The sequence below is a fragment of the Pseudopipra pipra genome, chromosome 7 (genome assembly GCF_036250125.1).
Source record: "Pseudopipra pipra isolate bDixPip1 chromosome 7, bDixPip1.hap1, whole genome shotgun sequence".
NCBI lineage: Eukaryota > Metazoa > Chordata > Aves > Passeriformes > Pipridae > Pseudopipra > Pseudopipra pipra.
In genome coordinates, this window is record NC_087555.1 from 16,367,403 (window position 1) to 16,393,676 (window position 26,274).

Genomic DNA, 26,274 nt, shown 5'->3' on the forward strand with positions numbered 1-26,274 from the left:
ATAACTCCAAACATCTCAGAGATTATTTATCCTTGACAGGCTAGGCCTTTGTAGGGACTTTCTACCTCAAAACTGTATCTACAAATTTACAGTTCCAACATGGTTTACTTTGAAGGAGTAGGAAGAAGAAATGTGGGATATAAACTGTAGATAGATCCCTTGTATCTGCATGTTTTCTTGAATAACTGCATCACATTTCAGATGGGTATTTCCCTGACATACTATATCCACAGATTAGAGATGATGGTGCTAATTGACCGTTTATAAATACAGTCTGCCTGCTGCAGCACTGAGATGTAAAAACAGAGTGTACATCAGAGCTCTCCATAAGGCAACACTGAAGTGAGAAAGATTTTGTCAGTGTTTGGTAAATCATAGCTGGATATGGCTTTGCTGTGGCCTAGAAAGGTCTTTTTAGAACTATTTTTGCCTGCTTTTTAAGTCTTGTTCTTTACACTAGAAAACCATTAACAGACTGTGTTTGTCAACGTGATCTGTAAAAAACTGGTTTTTTCTCACATTCCACAATAAAATGCTGCCCTGCTTGAAATGCTGTTTGTGGCACAAGGCGTTAAGCTGAGTTCTGCCTCCAGCCTCCAGAGAACAGCTCAGCAGGAGCCAACTCCCAAACCTATTTTTATAAAGAGGACAAGCCTGTTTTTCCAGATCATATTTTCACATAGGGGTTTAAATAAAAATCCTGTTTCATTATTTATAATGGTAATTTCTAACTTGTCATAATGAATCCAAGATGGAAGCTATAGAAAACTGAAGAGCTTTTATATTAATTAACAAAGTAATTATATGTTGTGGTTATTTGCTTAAACAACCAATTTCAGTCTGAAGTAGTTACCCTCAGGAACCTGTGGTAGCTGAGTGCCAATACCACAATATTTGCCATACACTGTATTAATCCACATGCCAAAAATAATCAAAGGCTAAGGATGTCACAGAGACCACAGGAATATTCATTTTACCTGCTAATGGTATCAGCTTCTTTAATCACACCCATTAGATTTAAAGAGAACTTTTTAAAAAAAGGCACAGCAAGAAGGTAGAGAGCTGCAGCTATGTAAGTGCATGTTTATGCTAATGAAGTGCTGTATGAAAAGGAATCTGACGGAAGTTTTCAGCGTTCATAAACATTTTGGGTCAGAGAGCCTTCCAACATATACAGAAATTCAAATCCAACACTATCAAGGATAGCAGACACTTGAGGAAAGGCAATTTATGATCAAAGCCAGCAATACCCATAGGATCAACATTGGGTTGAAGCCTCCTTTACAGTTTCAGCATAGCAAAACTGATGATGAAGTACTGACAGGACAGATCATATTCTTGAGATGCTACTTCTAACACAGTCATCTCCTTCTTACACTGAGGAGGAAGCAACTAAAACATAAAGCAGTGGCAAATAGAAATAAAAGCTCCTAGAATTATTAGGGTTGTGCTTCTTAGAATGTTTGGGGGGGGTTTTTTTGGTCCTTCTGAGATGAGGAAATGATGCGTTCAGCTTGAGGGGAGACAAAAATCTAAATAAAAATATTATCCAGCAACTTTAACATAAGACTGCACGACATTCACAACTGTAGGACAATTCAGCAGAGAAGACAGTAAGACAAGGATGCATTATAAACTATTTATACATATTCTTTGAAATTTGATCCAGCCAAATACAATGATTAACCCAGCCTGTCCTCTAAATGGGTAAGTTTCATATCAAAGCAGAAGTGAAACACCAAGTACAATATTCCTAGTTTTCCTTTTTCTGTGCCTATGTAGCAAATATTCAGCTACCTCCTTGACTTTAAAACATTAAGCAAAAACAAGTAACTACTACATATGTAGAAGTCTGATATTGTTTCATTTTATTAAAATGTTTGCATGTTTTCTCAAACCATTATGAAACTATATAAGTTTGTCCATCACAAATACGTATTTTCTTTTCTTCCTTTCTCCTCCTCTATCTCCTGTCGCTCTGTGGCCTTCACCAAACTAGAGTGGCACTTCAGTAAGTCCCTTTTCAAAGGGAAAAACTGCTGATTTTTGAATGGCTTGGGACGACTGGCAAGACCAATAATAGTGAACGTAGAACATAACTCTAATTTGCACAAAAAGGACTCAACAATGGCACTGATATTGGCAGGCTTTTACGTAAGTCATTGTAACAGTATCAATGACAAGTAGTAAGGCCATTTTCTGTGACTTCTACATTAAAGAGACCACAAGGACTTCGCTTTTTTATGGTCTATGCTTCCAAGTAAAAGAGCTGTCACTAGAATTCTGTTGCCTTCTTCCCCTACCAGTGCCTTTATATATTTATGTGGCAAACATCTCCTCACTATCCCAAGTGAAGTAAACTGAAAGCTAACAGTTCAAAGAATTTAGCATAAAAGAGAAGTCTACCATATATTCCACTTCATTAAGTGAACTACTGTTGACAGTAGCTTTCATTAATTAGAGATTGATTTTCAAGGGTTTTTCTTTATGACTTCATCCACTAGACAAATAAAAGACTACAAAATGGAGATGCTAGGGAATTTCATATCCAGATTCCCAACATTCCCTATTTTTATTCTGTCCTGACTGTCATTCTCATTTCAAATCTTGGGTTTCTTTATAGATTGATTTTTTTTTCTTTCTCTGAGTCAGAAATGACTCATCACCTAACTTATGATGAAATATTCCAACGATGGTACATTCAATCAAGTAGAATAGAGCCAAAGTCTTGAGGCACCATTTCCTTGAAGCATCTTCCAAATAGAAATATATTATCTGTTCCAGATAGGCATAAGTTACTACTGTTTCCTTTAAAGCCTCTAATCGTGACTTTACTGCATAAAATAAAGGAAGGGGCAAAATCGCTACAATGTTGAATCTGAAAAATAACGCAAGACAAAAAGAATTGCAATAAAAGCTCCAATTCCTTATTCTATCCTGAACACAATGCACTACAGCAAACAGCAATTTTAAAACAAATCTATCATTCTTTACTGTGAAGAAGCTTGGCTATAATGGCATTCTCTAGGTAGTCCACAACTATTCATCAGTTCAGCTCTCTTGGATCTAACTGCTGTGTACGTTGTAGAGCACAGTCTCTATTTAGCCATCATATATATGGACCTGCTTGGACAACCTGATATGAGAAGTGGTATTTAAAACACCTGTCATTTGACTATCAGGGAGATTAGTCTCTCTTTCTTCCAATTGCTTGGGAACTATAAAATGCAATGGCCACTTCCAGCAGTGAAACTGAGGAATTCAATGCAGCATATTAGAAAGTGAAGAAAAGGGGAAGGTAGTCATTAGGTCAGCACTCATCATCTTCAAAACATTCACTGCAATTAAATAATTAACTCAAGAGTTCCCCTTAAAAAAAAAAAAACCACCACCAAAACCAAACCACATCCCAAGATATTAACTACTACTCCAAGAGAAACAAATACTGCATGCAATTACATTTCTCTCTGTTGATATAATTACTAAATATGGGAGCTAATTAAGATGTAAAACCAAAGTGACATTCTACAACTAAAAAACAGGATAGAAGCAAGTAACACCTACATCTTGCAGTATTTTCCCTACAGACCTGTATCTAATGGTATGCTAATAGTGTAAGAAGGTTGAGCTAGCTCTCTTTGAACTGTTTCTTCAATTTAATAAGGGCAGCAGTTTATGGATCTGCAAATATCCAAACAGCCCTTATCTAGCACTTGAAGAAAATGATACAATACCATGCCAGGAAGAAAAAAAAGAAAAAAAAAAGCTCTTTCAATATTTTTTTTCTTATGCTTGGAAAGAAAAGAGAAGTAAGAGGCACAAATTAGGGGAATCTGGGATGTTTTACAAAAGTTCCTAAATTTGTATGGTTTAGCGTGCTTCCATACCAGCATAAACCCAAGATTCATCATTTTATTTATAAAAGGAATCTTAGTAATTTCCTATCCTGGCACACCCATGTACAAATACCAGAGCTGTAATTCAAAACTCAGGAACAGTCAGAACCCTCTGGGTCACGTTTTAAAAGCAAGCTGACAGCAACCAAATCTCACTCTTAACTAACACCAGTTAGTGGTCTACCCTGTCAAAAAAGGTGCTGGTGTTACCGATGCAACCAATAAAAGCTTTCCCATCACAAAAGCCATTGGGACTACTGCCACTCAGTTTTGCCTGAAAGCCCCTGGAAAGAAGCCATAGCTAAGGAACACTGTGTTTGCATTATCCTCCCTCCTGAAGATAGTTAAGACAGAAGAGCATTTATGACTCACTGCCTATGCTCCACACTGCAGATACCAGGGATACTCTGCAGTGTCCTAGGCTCTACAGTCACACAGAAAAACCCAGAGTTGTAGTCACAGTGATCCTAACTATTCTAATTTGGAACATTTTATTCATGCTGAAATGTTTTAGACTTTGACTATTTGCCTATCTGGTGGGCTGAAAGGCCACAAAAGCCAATTATTACAGAAATACTTTTGCTCTAATATTCAGATTTTAATTCTGTAATATGAAAAACTGCACCCTAATTAAGATGATTTAATAAATGCTTAAAAACAGAAGTGTTGACAAAACTTCAGAAAAAGTGAAAAACACCACCACACACATATTGGGACACACTTGTCTTTCTGAACTACAGACCAAGGCTGCAGTATGTATGGAGCTATAGGAATGAGGGAATAAACTAGCACCATCAGAAATGCCAGCACCTCCTGACCACCTACAAGCATCACCAGACAATTACTATGTAACTACTATTTCTGTGCGTGCCAACTGTCATCACAGAACTTTAGATTCATTATCTAAGATGCATATTTCACACATGAGACAAAGAAGCAGAGAGGAATCCTGGATGCTTTGCATTCCTTGGAGATACACAACTCTAGTATATCTTGGTGTACAATATCACCTCGGAAAACTGCAACCAAAAAAAAACCCCAAAAACCAAAACACTGTCTATGTATTGGTACAGTCAGTTCAAAGATATTACACATATACATATTTGTCACCAAAGGAGGTTCATTGAAATCAACATTGTCATTTAACGGGTCTCATTTCTTACTCCAAGAGATACAGAGAAAAGACACAAGTCCTTACTGTGATGTATCACATTAAAAAACAGACTGGTTCCTAAGGAACATATCATATATAAGAGCAAACCCACCAAAGAGAAAATAGTGCTGTGAAGTACTTATTCATTGGAAGAAGCTGACACACTTATGAAGATTGAAACTGCTGCAAAGCTGCCACAAAGCTGCAGATGCTGCTTGCATTGCCTTTCTTGAACCAGAAAAGCCACTATTAGAGCCAGGACAAACAGAGCACATAATGATCAAATACATCATCTTTACACCTGCAATGCTACAAACCAAGTCTTTGAAGCCACACGGGAGATAAGGGTGTGACAGATCCAAGCTAAGGTAAAATACAAATCACTTAAAGAGCACCTTCACACTTGCCACAGAAAAATCATGACAGAAAAAAAAAGTCAAAATTATGTACCAATTGCTGTATTGCTACTTCTTCGGGAAAGCATTTTAGTCATAACTATTCCTGTACCAGAATGGAAAACCGAGTATTTTAAATATCATAAAAAATGGTTCTATCTTAGTATAGATAATCAAATTACTGTTTCTCAACAGCTCGTAGCATGCTCACATCCACTGCACAACTTTATTGCATTATTCAGTCATTTGTTATGCAGAATTCAGAAAGGAAGGAAAGGCGAATGGCACGTGAGTGTGAGTATAAACTCTGCTGGGGACATATCAATGCTTCCAAGTCACTGGGGTACCTCAAGACAGTGGAGATAGGTTTGCTTTCTCAGTAGTGTAATTCATGTTTTTATCTCTGTTATTTTGATACAATAGGACTCACAATGCTGGGCATATTTCTGACTTCTGGCCACACAGATGCTTTTACAGACGTCCGGGAATTATTGCCCACTGCAGAACTGCAAGTGATGTGATTCAATAATTTGGGTGGTTTTGTTGTCCACAAAGTCGAATTTGTTACCCAGTGTGCAACAAGCCAATAATTACACACTTGAGAGAGACACTGATAATTTATTTCAGAGTTGCGCAAGCCTGGGTGCTCAGTGGTATTCCACAAATCAGCACATCAACTATCAAAACTTTTTAGTATTTATACATTTTAGCAAACAAAGGAATTCGTGTTCATTTGCTACAAGTTACACAGTTCTCTTATTAATTAGTCTTCTGTTGGTTAATGATTCTCTCACTTCTCATGCTAATTAGTCTGCATGCTTAGTCTTTCTATTCTTTTGAGTCAGTGGGTTCCTTGGGACCGTGAGTCAGTAGTTGCGAACTCCTCCTCTTGGAATCAGCTGTCACCCAGTTGGAGCTGATTTCAGTACAACTGCAGTTTCTTCCTTATCTCTGGAGTTCCAAAAGATGTCCCTGTGGCCCATAAATTCTACGTTCTGTGTGTCCACTATCAGTGAGCATCCTTCTTCCCAATCTTTGTTAACCTCCCTCTAGGTCTGAGATCACTGAAGCATGCCAAGCCCTAAAGGCTAACAAGGCAATTCTACCAGCAAGTCATTCGTCTTTCTAACACCTGGACATCACTTAGAGCTTGTTAGCTGCTATATGTTTCATGGATTAAATCTCCCTTCTTGCTGTTTAGGCATGAAAGTATACAAAGATCAAACACCAAAGAACATCCTTTCTTAGGAAAATTTTACATATTCCACATTTTGCAACAGTTTCTTCTGCTTCTGTCTTGTAATGTTTCTAAATTGAATTGGTATAAACAAAGAGTAGAATTACTGCAGATAGTACGGTGCAGATCAATTAGATTGTTGCAGGAGTTACAAGTGGAGGTTTTCCTACTGTATCATGTAGTAGACTAAGTAAGACAACTATCATCTCTTCCTATCATTTAAAAGTTCCCCAATGCACATAAAAGTGCAGTTCTGTTCTGAAAGTTGTCTGTAAAAAATGGTATGTTCCTTGACTGGTTTCAAATAAAAAAACTCTCATTATGTAGTGATTAAAAAAAAAAAAATTGTACCAATCCTAGAAGTATTGTATCCTAGAATCCTTGTATCTTGAACTGTACTGCACATAAAAACTCTGCAACCAGAACTCAGCTAGCACCTTTCAGTTATGACGTGCATTCCATCTTATTTTGTTCTGTATCTGTACTACATCTGCCACAGTAACAAAGTTTTCAGAAATAACAGGAATACATCAGTGAAGTCAAGAGATGATTCATTACCAGTGACCATATATCTCAGAAGAATTGAGTAAGATGGGGGAGGTTGACTGTAATCTGACTTTAACATCACAGTGACTCACCAATCCACTTGACTTGCATATGACAAGGCACTCCAGCATGGGAATACAAGCAAATAAATAAATAAAGCAGCCCAGAAAGTCCCTTCCCAATCATGTTAATGGCAGACATATAGAAAATGTATCAGGAATTCTACTTTTATCTAAGAAAAATAATAATACATAGAGATCTCCTGGGAAATATGGGATCAGAAGAATAGAAAGTAAGATTACACAGGCTGCATGTAAAGGAGATAAATGGAAGGGAAAAAAAGAGTTCTACAATTACAGAATGGTCATTTGCTTTTTTATAAGGAGATTATCATGAATGTATTGTTTAAAACAAGAAATTCTAGGTATGGCAGTTAGAATTTACTGAACAACCTATGAAATAAAAAGCTTTGCAAAGTATGAAGTAACCAATTTTTGTATTAAACAGTAAATAGACTCTTTTCTTAAATATATATATTTTAGTCAATAGACAGAAATTATGAATCTGTATATTCACATACCATAAAACAGATCTTGACTCCAGGGTAGAAAGGAAAAACCCCAAAACAGTTGAGTAGAATTTATTCTATTCCCTAAATGTTAGGGAAATTACGCTAGGTCTCCCTGCTTATTATTTATAACATTTATACAAAGATACAAAGAATTTTATCTATTTAACTACACTTTAGAAATGTGCTGTGCTTCATCCAAATGAATAAATAAAAATCTCTATTTATACAAACAGAGATGCTTTATCCTGAGGACAGCACACCCAAACATACTACTTTCATTTTACTTAGAGATGAGTCAATTTTGTTTTTTTTAACTAGGTGGATCCTAAAATTAACCTCCTAAATTCTCACCTTGCCTTCAAAACATCAGGCAGTAATATGAAGAGATGTTAGTCAGGTTAAAATGTAAACAGGATGTGAACAGAAGTGGATGCCATGAAAGTAGAAAATAAATTCATGTCAACTATTAAGCCACCCAGAGAAGGGAGAAGAGTTTTGTTGTAGCTGGCATTAGAGCTCTGTAACTTATAAGCCAGTGCACCTGATTTCTAAACCCAATTCCACATGCACAAGTCTGCCATAGTCATTGTGAGTGCTGGCAGTAGCAGCTACATTAAAAGCAGCTGACAGAGTACTAGAGTGACCAGCAAAAGTTAGATTCAGTATATTAGAACACACATCAATATAACAGATTTTGTTGATCCCATTAAACCACATTACTGGGGAGAAAAAAAAAAACAACAAACAAACACAGCCTTAAAGATTATATAATCCATAATGAAATTACATAGCAGAAAAGCTGTTAAAGGAGAACACAAACTTCTGGACTAGCAAGGAATACCTTTCTGTACAAATTGAAGAAAGTAGCACCCAAGTAGCAGAATAAACTAACTCTTAAGGAGATTTCAGGTAGTTAAAATCCACATACATACACACAGTCCTTTCACGAAAAACACTGAAAGAAGATACTTCATAGAATTATAGAATGGTTTGGGTTGGAAGGGACCTTAAAAATCATCTACTTTTGATATTCTTTATTTCCTATTTAGTTTGTTGTTGCTATTTTCTTCTCATGGCTTAGCTTTTATTTCAAAAGATTTCCATATAATTCTTTATGGTCTAAAAAAAATAGTCACGGTCTAAACCTCTGAATTGTTCTGAATTCTTTATAAAGCTCAAATGCTCTGAACAGATGGAATGAATACTTCCTACAGTACATGAGCTATCCAAGAATTCACAGGCTATATGTGTATAAAACAAGGAAAATTAGGTGGGTTAACAGCAGGAAAGTAGCTACAGCATCCCACTATGGATGTAGAGACGTTGAGTGTGAGCCCTTTGTCTGGATGGGTGCCAAGGCCTCCCCACAGTTATCCTAGCTGTAAATAGGTAGGATAGCTTCATTCAAGCTGAGAAGAAAAAAGGCAGACAGATGTGATACTAGCCATATTGCTCCCCTGTGTGCTGTTGGCTGCAAAATACAAGTGGGCCTTAAACCACGAGATCGATAAGGCACCTGCACCCAGAAGGGATCTTCGGTAGGTTTTGTATTAGGGAAACCTACCCAAGTATCAAAGCATCAATAAGTCTGTTGATTTCTTTATAATTAAAAATAAAATAAAAAAAAAATTTTAAAAAGCCTGTATTACAGATTTTTCAAGACAAATCTCATTAATAAATACAGTTCCTACAGTTTTAATGTAAGAGCTACTAGATGCTAAAAAAAAATATTTCCCATTTTTACCCCTTTATACTGCTCTTCCAGTATTGCCCATGTTTTCTCCCTTTTTCCTTTTCTAAGTGGTTTTATTATGTTTAAATGCTTTTTCCATATTGACAATCTTGTCTGTTGGATTTTTTCCATTGCTTTGTTCCTCTATCCAAAATGCAGAGCATTCCCACTTCTCTTTCCCATAGGATTCCTTTCCTTATTCATGCTGCCTTTTTTTTTTCTCTACTCCTCTGTTTACTCTTGTGTCTTTGCTTCAGCAGAAAAGAGTCCAAGGAAAGATAAAAAACACATGGGAAGCAACAACATTCCTTCGCTACTCCACTGTTTTGTGCATGGAAGCATGCCATTTGTGAGGGAACAGAAAGAGAAATCCCTGTGGCATTTGACAAGGATGTTATGTTGCTCGGGCAACCATTCCTAATTGCCTTTTGGGATGCTGAGCAAACAAGATGGATTTTTTTCTGCTGGTCTGTATGAAGGTCACAGTAGCACAGGGGCAGCGAACACAGGTTACGGCTACAACAAGTGAGGCACTGAAAAAATATACATCAGGCAGCCCTGTATGCAATAACATGTCAACCACACATAAAACCCAATATATGCTGCAATTAAAGTCATGTAAGATATAACTGTACATAAGTTGTCATACAAGACTACAACAACTACTATGCCAGAGACAGTTATTCTAGACTCATGCTGAAAGCAAATCTCAGTGTTTCTCCTGGCCTGAAAAATTAAATATATAAAAAAAGCTATTTATAACTTATACATATATATATATGTAACAGTATCCTACAAGAAACAGATTGTCAACAGCACTTTGGCAAGGCACTATTAACATCCTTTAAAGATTGGGATGAAAAATTTTCATAAAATAAATGTCTGCTGAAACAAATAAATGCAGAAGCTTTAAGGGCAAGAGCTACTTCCTCAGAGTTCCTCCAGAGGGTTCATCTCAGTATATGAATATTTTGCATCTCAAAAGAAACACACCATATGCTGGGATGGCTTTTTTTAACTAGGAAACTCTGCCTTATATTTTTGGAACAAGCAAGTTTTTCCTTGGGTATGTTTATTGACATGTTTCCTAAACCTCAAATCCTTAACTGAAAGAAGAACCTACTTTGGCTGTATGAAAAGCAGGTTTTTTTTTTTAGTTCAGAGACCAAAAGGAGGAAGAAAGGAGAAATTTCATGTAATGTGGGGGGAAAAGACCATTTAAAGATCAAGACACACCAAAATGAACATTTCATTGCAAATGTATTCAGACAAAATTTCAGCTTTTCAAAATTTTCTCCATTTTCCCTTTTATGCAAAGTATTTGGTAAATTTAATCCAAATTCAATAACAAAGACACAAAAATCGAAACTTTTTTCAGAGTTTAACAAACCGATAAATTGCAGTTCCTAATCCAACAGTCCAAAATCCTCTGGATCCCAGTATTGCCTCTATTTTCTGCCTCGCACACAGGAGGTACAGATCCACCTGAAACTCTCTGGTTTTCATTGCCCCTGGAGCCATGCAGAAACTTACAGCAGATCCTTTAAGACTATAGCAGAAAGATGAAAAATTACCCAATTTTTTCTTTTAATCATGTTTACTCTGTTTTCACTTCAGTCTCTGCCCTGTAATACAAAGGTTTCCCCAGCCTACACCCATATTACTGGAAGCAAAGTCTATCCTTCCTGAGTTTCTCCAAACCTATACTTACTGTAGCACGCTATAACAAGCACATATACATGCCAAATATATGGTCCAGGAATTGACTGGACCAAGTAAGGAGGGAAAGATGTATCTTAAACTCCCTGTGACACTTCCCAGTCCAAGAGCAGAGGAAAAAATAACTTTTGTGGATTTTTTTCTATTTTCATTCTGTTTTCAATTATGAGCTAATTTTTGGAAAACACTTTTGCTCTTACAGTATTTATGTGCAGGCCTCAAAGTTTGCAGCACCTGTAGCTCTTCATCTACTTAAGGAGGACTTGAACACTTCAAATCATAGGGCAGAAATATTACAGAATCACAGACTCTTGCTGCACCTGTGTATCCATGCCGATTGTCAATATAAGAAATACTTTTTAAGGACTCGGTACTATACTTAGAAATAGGAATATAGAAAGATGCCCAAAATAAATAAATACATAGTGTAAACTATCAAATTATTTTGAAAGCCCTGTTGTTTTTATATCAAAGATTATAAACTGAAATGTCATACAATACACTAGCACCAAAATGAACATGATATCTCTAGACATCATATAGAGACATACATTCAAGAGAGAAAGCATACGTGGGTCTATTAAAGGGTGACCTAAATTAACACTGGTTTAAAGATAAAAAAAAGACCTCGAGCAGTAAGCAGCTGAACATAAATCTGGTTGTTTCAATTACTCTCATAATGATATCTCAGAAGGAAGCAGCTCACCATTCACCTGCAATTCTATTAGGACTGACTGTCAACCCGAAGAGGAGGCATTTATTACTGTTAGACAGGACACTTAAAATTTTCTTTCATGATGACATCAGACTTCATTCTTGTATCATTAAATCCCCTGTTGCCAGGATTCCATCCACACCTCCACCTTTGCTGTTAACAGTTGCCATAAGATTTTATCTGTGGTCTTGGCCAGAGCCGAGAGGATGTGCTGGCTGTCACAAACTCCAATCAAACAGTCTTCATTAAGTATTCCACCTCCCTCTGCTCACTGACTTTGACAAATCAGGGAGCACTGTTCCCACTCAGAGTTTCTTATTCTCATGTAAGATGTTGACAAATTTGGATTTTCCAGAACAAGCTTCAACAAAATATGTGCAGGATTCTAATGATAAACTTGCATGAATAAAACTGGTGACCAAAATACAAGCATCCTCTTCCCTCTTCAGGGGAATCACATATGTTTATGAAACAGAAGATTTATGTACCACCACCAAAGCAGAAAAATGGATAGAAGGGTTCACTTCATATTTTGTTGGCCATGAAGACCTAAATATAGAAGCACAGAATAGTTTGGGCTGAAAGGGACCTTAAAGATCATCTAGTTCTAACCCCCCTGCCATGGGCTACCTTCCCCCAGACCAGGTTGCTCAGGGCCCCATCCAACCTGGCCTTGAATGCTTCCAGGGAGGGGGCAGCCACAGCTTCTCTGGGCAATCTGTTCCAATGCCTCACCACCCTCAAGTAAAGAATTTTTTCCTTATATCTAATCTTAACCCACCCTCTTTCAGTTTAAAGCCATTACCCCTTGGTCCTGTCACTACACACCCTTATAAAAAGGCTCCCTTTAGATAATGGAAGGTGCTATAAAGTCTCCCTGGAGCCTTCTCTTCTCCAGGCTGAACAACCCCAATTCTCTCAGCCTTTCTTCATAGAAGATGTACTCCAGCCCTCACAATCTGTGTCAGAAGTTGCAACTCAAGTCATCAAGTTTTTCTGAGCTTCTAATGTCCTATAACCCATGGCTTGAAGTACAGCAAATTCTTTTTAAGCTTCCTGTTGAATGTTCCTGATTTCTTAGTTACTGAGCAATCTCCTAACATTATTCAACAGCAACATCTAGGCATAAGAATAATCCCAAAAAAATATTTCATGCAAGATTAATGCCAAAAGTATAAATGATAAAATGCTACTATATTAAATATCATAAAAGATACCATAAGAATAGAAATATAGATAAAATTTCTCCTTCTGCTCCTTGTTACCATTCACAAACTATAAACTCAGGTTATGGCAACTCAGTATTTGTAAACTCACTATCATAAAATGCATTGATTCTGAGCCACCTATCATCTAGATAGTGAAAATATATTTTGATCCATTTACACATAAATGTTATCCCCCAAAAAATTTTATCACCAGTCATAATACTGTCATTATATTAAATAAATATACCTTCAGAGACTTATACCAGAAAACTGAATTACACAAAAGCATCCAAGTTCTACTCAAAAGTGAGTTCAACTGAAACTATTCACTAATGTGCATATTGCCACTGAATGAATAATGATACTTTTCTTAGCCACTTTTCTTTTTAAGGCATTTTGGGACAGTTTCATACCCCAACATCATAAAATATTTTGTTAATGATGACACTTATTTTATCTCAATATTGACTTTCAAGGTCTCTTGCAAATTTTTTTCTGCCTTCACAGATCACTCCAACTGTAAGGGCAACACTAATTTTCTTAAGTAATTCAGTTTATTTTTTTTACATTCTTCAATCCTTCACAATAGCTGGTAAGTCAGCATTTAGCCAAATATGTGTCAGTAACCTCAGCCAAGATGCCCATAGCCATTTACACAGAAGAAAAACTCCCCTGCTGTATGCAATACCTGTCCCAAAATTAATCAACAACAGAAAATAGCAGCAAAATGATCCTTGAAAGACTACCAAGCAAATATACTACGGAAGAAAAAAGGACTTGTAAGGTTAATTGTATTAATGCTACATAGTGACAGCTGACAAATAAGTGTTTTTGGACAGCTTCCTGACTATAAAAATTCCAAAAGGCTGATTAACAAGGGGGGAAAAAAGCACTGTAGATATTCGGCTCGAAATTACAGTGGTCTGGAAAGAAAATCTCAAATTCATCTTTATTTTTTCTGATTTTTAACAAGCATCTTGAAACAGGAAAATTGCATCTGTTCCACAAAGCAAAACTTTGCATTTGAAAAAAGTTAGGACATTTAATTTTTTCTTTTTCTTTCCTTTTACCACATTCTAAAGCTGCCCAGGGCGCCGGTCTCCACTTCCCCACCACTCCAGTCAGACCCTCAGCAAGACAACAGGCTATGAGTTTGAAGTCTACAATGCATTCCTTTCAAATATTTATGTTTTAGTCTTCAAAAGTGTTTGTAAACTGTCTATCCTGTCTTGTCATATTTTAGTTTGTAAAAATTAAACTGACCAAACCTTGTAAAGTATCAACAGTTAAACACTGACAAATTTCAGTGATTACAAAGATAACACAAGCCAGCACATTTCCAAATGAGCAAAAAACTAACCCATGATAGGCATTGTTTTCAGTTTCTTACAAAGTTTAATTTCCTCAAAAAACATTCACCCTTTTAACTTGATGTACTTGAACAAAGGCTTTAAACACGCACCACGGTTCCATCATTATTTGAGTATTTAACTCATAAACATAAGCAATGTTTGGCAATGAGAATAAAATGACAAGCAGTAAGTACACACTATAAAAAATATAAAGATAAATTAAAATTAGCTGTCTGGGAAGCACAGAGAAGTCGGAGAAGACTAGAACCTTCACGCTTCCTCATTTATCCTTTAATGGAAAAAATTGACATTAGCTGAAAAAGTATTGATTTTCTGTGCTGTAACCTGTGGGAAACTAAAGAATTGAAAGTCATTTTTGCAGAATACTGAGATTGTTTAAAAAGAAAAATTTCAGAAAGGTCTGCCTGAATTACTTTCTGGATCTCACAACACACACAGACATTTATTTCTGTTCAGACTTGTCCTTCTAAACGAGAAACTTGCATTTGGATGTTGCACCATTATGTTTAAATCTGCTTCAGCATGGTTGAAATGTATAACCCACCTCGACAGAATGACCAACCTCAAGTGCAAAAGTATTTCACTTGCTGCCATTAAGAAACGGCACCTTACACTGCTACTAGGCATAAAGACCAGTAGGAAAATAACTGATTTTCCTTGGTATGCTTACACTGTGAATATTCAGGCATTTTGCTCTCAAAGGTTTTTTCCTCTCATATTTCCCAGCCTCTGACAATACCTGCCAAGGATCTCCTGAGGTGCCTAAGGACACCCAGGAGAAGCACAGAAGACTGCATCAGCCGGGATGCAGGACTGGCAGCTGGAGAGAAGAGGCATGGAGCATCAGCAGCCGGGACAAGGGGACATACCCTGAAGGATGGGTGAGCCCTGGCACAGGACTGAAATTCAGAGAGCAGTGAATTAAATGGTAGGGAGTGACCTGTGGAGAGGTAGAATGACAGAGGGCAAGAGCTGAGGAAGCATGTGTCAGTGCTGGAAAGCCAGAGGTAATGAACATACCCCTGGTGCATTCGGCTTTAAAAAAATTAGTTTTGAAATTAGTTTGTACTCATTGTATTATTTATAAGAAATTACATCTACAAACAGATTTAGACAGTGTTGGTGGTTTTCTGAGTGTTACATCACAAAGGTATGACACAGTTCTCATAGCAAACTTCCCAAGAATCAGCCAGGAAAACAGAACTATGTGTTCCTCAAGGTATCTGTAGCCTAAAGAGCAGTTTGTTTCCATCAGCTTTCAATGTGGAAATGTTGCCATAGTTGTTGAAGTACAGAATCTCTGCAGCTGCACAAGCATGTTCTGTGTGCCTCAGCACTGAGCACAGTGTCCACAACCAGACAAAGCAGGAGAACCAAAGGAAAACAGATAGAGAGCTTACTATTGAACCCATGCAGTGGCATCAAGAAATAAAACTTCTTAGTTATGAGATATTGCCCTTTTTCTAGAGAGAGCTATGAGCCTAATTTACATCAATGACAGCTTAAATAGTTCTGGTTTACTGTATTTAAAACCCCTTCAACTGATGTAAGCTATCATACTTCTGTTGCCCTCAAGGGAAATTCACCATGTTTATCAAGTCCTTATTTTATCCCTATCTACCTATTTTTCACACAGCATAATTCCTTACTGCATCTTTTAAATTATTTTTACTGACTTACTACAAAAAAATACATATGCAAAAGAATGAAGAAAATGTAGAAGATCCTGAAGTCAATGTATTTAACTTTACAAAAGAATGCTGTGTACCTTTAAAACAATTCAAATACGAAATAGTATATGGAAAAGTAAAGAGAAACAGCATACATTTACGACTGACATTTGATAGTTTTATGCAAAATTATTGAGTTAATACACTCACAAAGTTAAGAAGAAAGCACAAAAATTTTCAAATACTGAATAAATCTCTCAAAATTCTAAAGAACATTGAGAGAAAAATCTAATAATGAATATATCAGAAGTTAATTATACCAGAAATACTGTAAGGTGGCAGAGGATAATGATATCACCCTTTATTTGCACCACGAGCTGGCAGCCAAGAGCCAGTACAGGTCTGGATTGGGCAGGCAGCAGTATCAGAGCTGGAGGAAATGATCCTTCCTCCCCCACCCCGTGCACAGCCCTCCTACATTAACAGTGCATTAACAGTTTGAGTAACATCTCAACTATTAGAATGTGCACACATCATAGAGGACAAGTATATATTTGGAACTACAAAGGCCATACAGTCTGGAGAAAAATGAGACACTTGGGAAGGCACAAAGTATCAGGAGAACTATGAGCAGCGATCTGTTATGTAGCCTCTGGGGAACCAGTCTGGGCATTGCAACTGGGAAACTCAAAACCTAAGGGAATTAAAAAAAAAAAAAATCACAGCTTTAGGAAAGGCCAAGTGATTACAGCATGGCTGTTTTACTCAAACTTATCCTTTGTAGATTCACATTATATTGTTTTGGCCAAAACACTATAAAAAACCAAAGAAATTTATGAATAAGAATTTGTAAATTTTAAAGGCAAGAATCTGACACTCTCTCCTCTTCCTAATGTAAAATTACAAAACTTAAATTTGTAACACACTTTCTCTTCTTTAGGCAGATGGACACACATAGCAGCCATTATGGAAATGGTAGGAGCTATTAACCCAAGCTGCCATTGTTACACTTTAGAGCAACCAACTACTTTGCAGATCCAACCACAATCTTTGCATCACCAGAAATGGAAATTAAAAAGCATATAATAGATTATTTCTGAAGCTGCTTCTATCCCTTAAACTCAGAGACACTCCCCAACCATGTGGAGCTACTACAGTCCTGTAAGGGTCTGAGGGTTAGTCAGTTGGGCTAATTCTAACCCTCATCTCTGGCCCATTTTCAGGCCTGCCCCATTAATCTTCAATCCAAATCAAAAGAAAACACAACCATTATTGTATTAATTAGAGACAGAAGCCACTCTAGTTATTCATTGTAAGCTCTCTCACACAATGGTACATATGATGACTGGGGAAGAGACAGAGTTTGCAGCTACTAAAGAAAATACCTTGTTTGGGGTTTTTTTTAAGACTATTTCGCATTGCAAAAAGTAATTGCATTGCATTGCATACTGCAAACTGACCATGGGTTTTACATCTAGGCTACACTATCAGGCATTAGGAGAAGGGAGAAAAGCCTGCTCAGTGGAACACCATATAATTTACATTTAGCTTCCCACAGCATATTTTACACCCACACAAATACAGGTCACAGTTAAGGGGAGTTATAGAACTCTTTTTTTTTTTCTTCAGTCAGAGAATGCATTATTTTTGCCCACAATTATGTCACTCAAGAACATTAAACCATGTAGCAACTATGTATGACCTGACTATAGGTCATACATAACTAGAAGTTACACAGTGACAGAACACACTTCTGTGTTACAGAACACAGCTGTCAGGCACAGACGAACTTGGAAAGAAAACTTGCATTCAGCTGACCAGAAGAGGGGAAAATGAGATGGATTTTACACATTCCTCAACCACTACAAAGAAAGACACAGAATTTGTATGGCTACAGAGGTAACCTTTCAGTACCAGGGGCACACCGATACTTTACATCCAGACTCATCCTCTGACTACTCTATAGCTCCCTTTTAGATCATTCCCATCTTTCTCATTTTTTGCAAATATCTTATGAAGCTCGTTTTCCAGAAACAGATTAAAACCAAGAAACACAGATTTTATACAGGAAAGAGACCTACCAGAGGGATGCATATGTCATGCTCACACTGGGGTCAGAGGGACCTCAAGATGACTCAACACCAACTGCCAAGTTTCAGATCTCAACAAGCTGTTTTATGTTGAAGCTTCTTCCTTTTAACCAAGTATCATTTCCACCACCAGCCACCATATTCTCATCCAGCTGACCCACTCCACTCTAAAAGAAACATTTATCACTAAACTAAACATTCCACCTTCCAATTTTCAAGCTGAAAGTCCCTTTATCTGGTACCTTTGTTGCCATTTCTGTAGGTCTCCATTAGTGATTCTGCCTTTCCATTTTCCCTAGATCAATCCTTACCAGGAGACAACATGACAAACTAGCATCCTGAATATAAAGGTATAAAAGAAAATAAACTGTTCTCTATCGTTATCCTAAATGTTTTCCTACTCTAGAAACTAAATTAATTGAAGAAACTTTTATCTTGTGGCCAAAATCTCAAAAATCATAATCTAAGAAGATGAGCAACAGTGTTTATTTCTCTCAGGGTTTATTTCTCACAGGGTTTATTTCTTTACCACTTCTCCAATCATAGTGCCATTTCTTTTCAAACAAGATTGAATTTTATTTTCAAAAGCAGAAAGGAAGAAATAGTTAAAAGCTGTTTTCCTGAACAAGATCAAAATGATGTCAGGCATCCCTGAGTAGGTTAGGCATAAAAATCGTCATAGAGTAGAAGTGGGGACAAGAGGCCATCTGTAGTCCCACTGCAGATGCAGTTTGACCACACACAGGACAGAGACGGTAAAGGCAGAGGTGAAATGGGAAGAATCATCAGCCTGGTACCGTTCCTGTAGGATGTTCAAAGAAAATCCCCTTGACCCAAATCCCATGTAAGATCACCGTATCCACACTGGGTTTGTCACAGGGGAAGAGGATAGTGGGATAGCTGCAAGGATAGAGAAACACCACTGTATCACATAATTTAGTAGCGTTTTATTAAGCAGGATGAGTGTGGCATTTCTATTCCAACTTGTCTGCTCCAGGATACACACAAATCAAGGTCCAAGTGACACTGACACCAGAGACTCTGAGGAACAGAATGCTCACCCCAGCTGCTCAGTGTGTCAAAGTCCTGACCAGTGGCCTGGACCTCACACAAGGTTGTTCCCCTCCAGCTCAGCCTTCCAATTGGCAGAGGTATGTGCATATCCCTTGTAATGCTCCCCCACACGTGGGGCTATTGCTGTAATTATTTATTCCCTTCTCATTTAAACTGTCAGCATGAGCCACCAAAGGTCTCATCAATTCCATGGTCCATATCTAAGGTCAATTAGCAGTCATCACTAAGGTTTCTGTAATTCTTTGGTCTCCCACTTCAAACATGTTACAGGAAGCATGAAGTTAGCAACTGCTACAGAACGAATTTCTTCTATTGTTTTTTCATTTTCCAGGATTAATCAGATCAGTTAGAGGTGGGCAGATGTAGCCAAGGTCTCCTCTATCTGAGCAGGTAGCCTTCACCCCATGGCACAAGTTTCATACAGCCTCTTCTTTGGGCAACCTGAACTTATTACATTTCTCAACAGAAAACTTTTCACTTCATCATCTGAAAAAGGATATCACATTCCAAGATAAGGTATCTTGAAATCAATCTATAGATTGTTCTCAGACAAATGTTACTTACTTCAGGTTTGCTTGTTGTCATAACAAGGCAATCCCAGATATATGCCCTACTGTCCGGATGTAAAGATCCAACACATCATTTTAATACCTCTGCATCCTTCACAATCACAATTCATTAAATTAATTGGAAACAACAGATACTACAGAAAAGCTTCGTACCACCAATGCAGCCTTTGCATTAGAGAGTGGGACTTCATTCAATACCACAGAGATCACTTAATTCAGCCTTTTAGGTAGAGAACCCATCAGTTCCTTTGCATCTCTGTTTGGACTAAAAACGTGAAATTCAATAGGGGCTAAGCATGTTTTTTGTGATTTTCACATTTTTCATGAGAACTGAAAACTACTGGGGGTTTTATGTGGTTTATAGGCTAGAATCATTTCCATCTCTCAATTTCCACCGTAAGAAAGGGAAAATAAAACACCTATTTTAGCAGAGTTATGAATGCAAGCAGTCAGATAGCACTGTGAGAGATCATAACCAAGACTGGACTTTCTATCTGCTAAATTCTGGGTGGATTCAGCTTATCCACTGGATTCTCAGCATCCCAAAATAAGGAGGAAAAGATTCATTGGAGTGGAAGGAGGGCTTAAATTCAAAAAATGTGAAATATTTGATTGAGGAACACAGAACCTTCAAGATATGCCTAGGGACTGCACTCTGATAGAAGTACAGGTTCCATCCTCCAGCAAGAAGACAAGAAAGCCAAGTTTCCCCCAAAAAAATTAGTTTTTTGGTAGAAAACTTAATCTTCAAATCTAGTGCAACATGACACCTGCTACCTAAAATTCTTGCAATTCCATATTAAGCTCACAATCAATTAGAGACTTCTTTCCTTTACACCTCAAATTAATATATCCATTATTTCCTTTATGAGATGTGCTCTCAATTAGTATTAAAATATATTCACTTTTAAGGAACTAAAAAAAAAAAAAAGGAATTATTTAACTTCATTTCAAAATGCATCTGTTCTCTTTGCTACAGTGAACATTTCTAAGAATCATTATAAAGCTCTCCTAGTTTAAGGAGTTTACAGCTGCCATACATTCCAGACCTATCCTCTTACTTTTCTTCAACTTATTACTCCTTCCTTCTAAACTTCTCTTTTTAAAGTTATAGGTAATAAGTAATGACATAAAATCTTTCTCAGTTTCTGAGTTGGTGATGGTGGGGCTCACATTGAAACCATTTAAGCGACCAGCCTGTAGATTTCTCAGAAGGAAAAGCTTGGAAATTCAGCATCTCCCTACCTGCTGCTACCCCCTATGTAAATAGCCCTCAGCAAATAGTGACACATTTCACTTGGAACCAGCTTATAAACTATCTGAAATTCTGTAGGATTAATATACATATGCAGAAAAAAAAATAATTCAGTGTTTCTGAGTACCATCTATTTTTCACTGTTAACAGAAAATTATCAATTTTCTGGGTTTCACCTTTCATGCCAAAACAGAATTACAGAATAATTCAGGTTGGAAGGACCTTTCAAATGTCACTTGGGCCAACCCTGACTAAAAAACTAAAAACAACAGCAACAAAACCAATCCTGCTTTTTCCTCTTTTAACAGTTGTCTCTAGTATTTTGGCACTTTTCACTTTTTTCCTCCCTTAATATCTTAACGGTCTGTGCAGCCCAGAAGTTTCCCTAAAATACATGAGTTTGACTGCCTATACATGGTAACTCTCGTGGTCTTCTCTCAGCTTCCACATTTCACATTTAGCTGTCCTCCCTTTCACTGGTTTATCAGCTACCAGTACCAAAATGTTCTTCCATCCTTTTCCAACTCTTTTTAAAGGATCAACCCCGAAAGAGAGACATGCCAGAAACACCATTCGTCAGGATATATACAGCAGAGGCATTTAAAAAAACCCCTTTTAACTGCCTCCATGTCTGTATTCTGACTTACAGGAAATAGCTGAAAGCTGTGGGTTTGTATTTACAGCTAAGAAAACTGTGGTATGGACATGGTGACATTATTTACAAACATAATAACACCACTCATAGCAGGAACTCTACTAGTAGGCCTAGGACAATAGCAATAGGACAAGGAGTAACACCTTGTAGATTCAGACTAGATATAAGGATAAATGTTTTTATGATGAGGGAAACACTGGAATAGGTTGCCCAGAGAGGTAGTAGATGCTCCATCCCTGAAAACATCCAAGGCCAGGTTGGATGGGGCTCTGAGCAACTTGGTCTAGATGAAGATGTCCCTTCTCATTGCAGAGGGTTGGACTAGAGGACCTGTAAAGGTCCTTTCCAACCCAAACCATTCTACAGCTCTATAATTACATATTCCTTAATATTTCATATTACAACCAAATTGAGTTTGTTACCTGGCACCTTACTATACAACTACCTTGTCACTAGACTTCTGGCAGCTGGAGTCTCCCTATCTATGACCAAAGACATGTTTTAAATCTGCCAAAAATCCAACATCCCTCAAACGGCCTGAGCATGTTCATCTTCATTTGTGTATTATACCTGTTGCTGCTTCCTTCAACACCTAGAACCTTGATATGGCAAATTCAACACCAACCTCCCCCCTCCAAAAAGTATTTACTTTAGTATTCCAGTGTGAAGAATTTTTTTAATCTCATTAAACTTAGCTTAAGAAAGAAACACAAGCCTGAAGGAAGTTCTTGGAGAAATTCCTTTTTTAAGTATAATTGCCCAGAGTAAAATTTCTCATGAAAATTATCTGCAAAAACTGCTGCCTTTTCTCATGCTAGGACGGTCAAAAACTTCAAAACCACAAAGCATTTAGTTACAAAGGAAAAAAAAGAAGGACACAAAAAAACCCTCCCAGAAATCTCTCGGAATTGTTTGAATTGCTCGGTGTTTTAAAAAAAAATATTAGAAAAGAGTACAAGTATTTGCATAATTAAGGTATAAGGGCTAAATAAACCATTAGGATAGGCTCACTGAATACATACACACACAGTAAAAATATAAACACACATCTTTAGCAGTGAAGCACTAGCAGTTCCTTCCTGTCTCCCACTGCAGTGACAGCAGGTTCTCTGGCATGTCACAGGCACAGAAGGGCTGACCTAGAGGACTAAGACCCTTAAGAAACACAACCCTCCTGAGGCAAAGCTGCACTGTAAAGAAGTGTAAATTCCCAGGATTCTAAAGGATTATGGTTATGGGGGGGGGGGGGGAGGCAGAGAAAACCCATGCTGATATCACATGTATTTGGTCAAACAAGAACAAAAGCATTCACTTCCATCACACTACGAAATCCATCAGCAGACCATGCCTCAGCTGAAATGTGCAGCAGCAAGGGGTAAACACATGTACATATCACACACATATGTGCCAGAGGACTAAAGGAAAATGAAGCAGTACTATGAAGACCTTCTGCCTTTGTCTCCAGAATGGACCAGAGGAAGAAGTAACAAAGGAGAGTAGTCCCATCTCCACCACCATTTGCAATAGAGGAGACAGGGGACTCCCCTACTACAGAAGTCACAAAGCTTTATCTTTCCATAGCCATGGTGGCTTTGTAGTAATGTCCGAATGGCTGCTCAGATGCACAGGAACTCTCACACCTGTGAGCAAAGCTATGTTTTTGATGGTTATATAAAAGATCACATCCATAGAGTACAGCCTTTCAACATCAGCACTTGGAAAAAAAACGCACACTTGTTCCTACAAGTATACATGAACCAGTGTTCACATCACAGAGATTTATGAATAAGTACCAGAATGGACTAAGAACAAAAAATAAGCAAGTAATAAGCAAGACTGCTAACAAGACCCCTATCAATACAGCTCATAAGCACTATGAAGGATCTGTGAGTGCAATAGCCAACTAATGGGAAGTGGAAGAAGCAAGCTTGTTGAACTACAGTACAACAAAAGGTACCTCTTTCAGCCCTCAGTAGCAAAGGAAAATGTATAGCGAGTCTTCAGTCACAAATCCTGCAATGTTGTCCAGATACACATCCCGCCATGTATTTGTACAGAAAAGGTAGTTTAAATATAAATTATTTAAGGTTTTTAAATGATCAGTCTTGTACATACCTCTGTTAATTTATCTAAAAGGAAATAAAAGAGAAACTAGTCTTGTGTAGTTTTTAAACAAAAAGAAAACTCTATTTATTATATATACTTAAAAATGTTTTACTAAATTTATAAGATCCATAACAACCACATCTGCTTAACCTCTAAAGGTCAAGGTCCTGTCCTTTACATCAAGAAAAAAAAAAAGTCTAATTATAGTATCTACAGCTATGTGGACAAAGGCTGGTTATTAGAAAAGAACTATTATAAACCAAACACAATTACATTGTACAGAAACCATTAGATATTTGATGAGATTTTAATCTTCGAGTTGGTATCATTCTGCAACTTAATCATCTGGAGAACAGAAAATCTGTTAGGAATGCAATTAAACGTACTAGTTCCATTAAAATTGAGCTGATATAGTTAATTGTAGTCCTAAAATAGCTATTTCCTCACACCTTCACTAAGCAATTTTTTTTCATCTACTGAGTAAGAGTCTATTTAAGGAACACTTTTCACTTAAACTGTCTAATAAGATTTGTGAATACTTTTGTTCTGTTGTTTCCCCATACAAGTTGTGCTGCAGTTCGCTGTTCGACCTTGGCTTCCTAATTTGCTCTGAGAAGTACAGCAAGGTCTTTTGTTTCAGTTACTGTTAGTCCATAGCATCTGCATTGCTGAAGCTTTTGGGAAGAAAATCAACAATGTAGCCTCACAGCACACTACAGCAATTATAAACTGAAATGAAATGATGAGCCAATAGCAAAACCCACGTCAGATAGTCATTTTAAACATCAGCACTTCTGACAAACAGATGATTCCCAAACGTCAATTTTAACGAACCCATACATCTTCAAAGTACTTGGAAAGGTTTTGCAGCATTGCCAGCAAATTGGGAATACAGGCCGTTCCTGCCTGGTTCTGAGAGAAACAGAAGGAAAACAACAAAGGTATCCTAACTGTATCAACTTGGCAATAGCTAATCTACAACCGAACCTCGCAGACCATACAGTTTATTGGGGCATTTTAAATTGCTCTGCAAGGAAGGGGTAAAAAACCCTGACTTCGGGGAGCGACAGTGGAGCCGCGGGCTCGGGGCTGACACGGGCGCATCTCCCTGCGCGGATGCCGTTACGTAACCGCGGCCCGGCCCCCGCGGTCCGGATGCTCCGGCTGCGCCCCGGGGCCGCAGAGCCCCCGCCGGGCCACTGCCACTGCCACTGCCCCAGCCCCGGGCCCGGCCCCGCCGCCTCTGCGCCCCGGCCCGCTCCCAACCCCCGGCGGTACCGCCGCGCCCCGCGGCACCGGCCCCCCGCGCAGCCCCCGGCGCCCGCCGACCCCGGCCCCGCCGCGACCCGCCCCGACCCGCGCCTCTCAGAACGGCCCGTCCCGCCGCTCCGGCTCCGGGCACCGGCCCCTGCGCGCCCCCAGCGCCGCTGCTCAGCGCCCACCTCCTCGCAGGGCTCCGCGGCGCATCCCCGCTGCGGCCCGGGAGGCTGCGCCCCGCCGCTCCCCGCACTCCCCGCCCGCCTGACGGAGGGAGGGAGAGAGGGGGCGGGCAGCCGCCGCCGCAGCCCCGCCGCGCCGCCCCCCGCCCCCGCCCGCCGGCCAAGGTGCCCCCTGCGCCGGCGGGACCCACCTGCGGCGGGCGGCCCCGCGCTGCCCCGGGCACAGGTACCGGGGGCTGGGCTGGGCAGGGGCGGCCGGCGCAGGGATGCTCAGCCGAGCGCGGCCGCGGCCCTGTGCGCGCAGCGGCGGGGCGGCGCCGGGGCTCGGCACCGCACCGCACCTCGCTGTCCGCTCCCGCAGCCGGCCCCGGTGCGCCGGGCAAAGCCCAGAGTCAAGCTGCTGCCGGCGTGTCGGAGAAACGGGGCAGCGGCGGGGACCGAGTCATGGGCTTCGGTCATGACATCAGGTCTGGAATTAAACGGGAAAGCACGTGGGCAACAGCGGGGCTGCGCTGGAGAGAGAGGGATCTCCGTGCCAGGGGCGGGAGGATGGTGTCAGACAAAGGGGTGCCGCCGAGGGACTGGGCTGTCAGCAGCCGCGTAAGGGCCTTTCCCCACCCAGGATTGGTGACACAAGCACGACACCCAACCCTGCACCGTCACCCTCCCGCAGTGTTCACTGCGTTAGCCGATCACTCTTTGTCAGCCGATAATGGGAGGTTGTAAAAACACACATTACGTGCTCTAGAAAGCTGCGGTAGAAATCACTCCTTTGGTTTAATCTGTATTAGGGCGTTTTGTTGTTTTTTGGCTGGTTGGAGTTTTTTCTGTAGATTCTCCATCACGGCTTTTACGACATCCTTGGTAGCTT

The 26,274-nt window shown here is 39.0% G+C and overlaps 1 protein-coding gene across 6 annotated transcripts in view; it reads right to left on the reverse strand.

Moving 5' to 3' along the window:
- Positions 1-25,935, reverse strand: part of OSBPL6 (oxysterol binding protein like 6) — a 98,158-nt gene extending 72,223 nt beyond the window's left edge. For 5 of the 6 annotated variants that reach the window (XM_064660731.1, XM_064660733.1, XM_064660729.1 and 2 more), the window contains exon 1: positions 25,407-25,490. The gene's annotated coding sequence lies outside the window, so the exon portion shown is untranslated. Of the gene's footprint in view, positions 1-25,406; positions 25,491-25,594 lie in introns of those variants that run through there. The other variant, XM_064660728.1, reaches the window with a different exon arrangement.
- Positions 25,936-26,274: the final 339 nt, after the last annotated feature.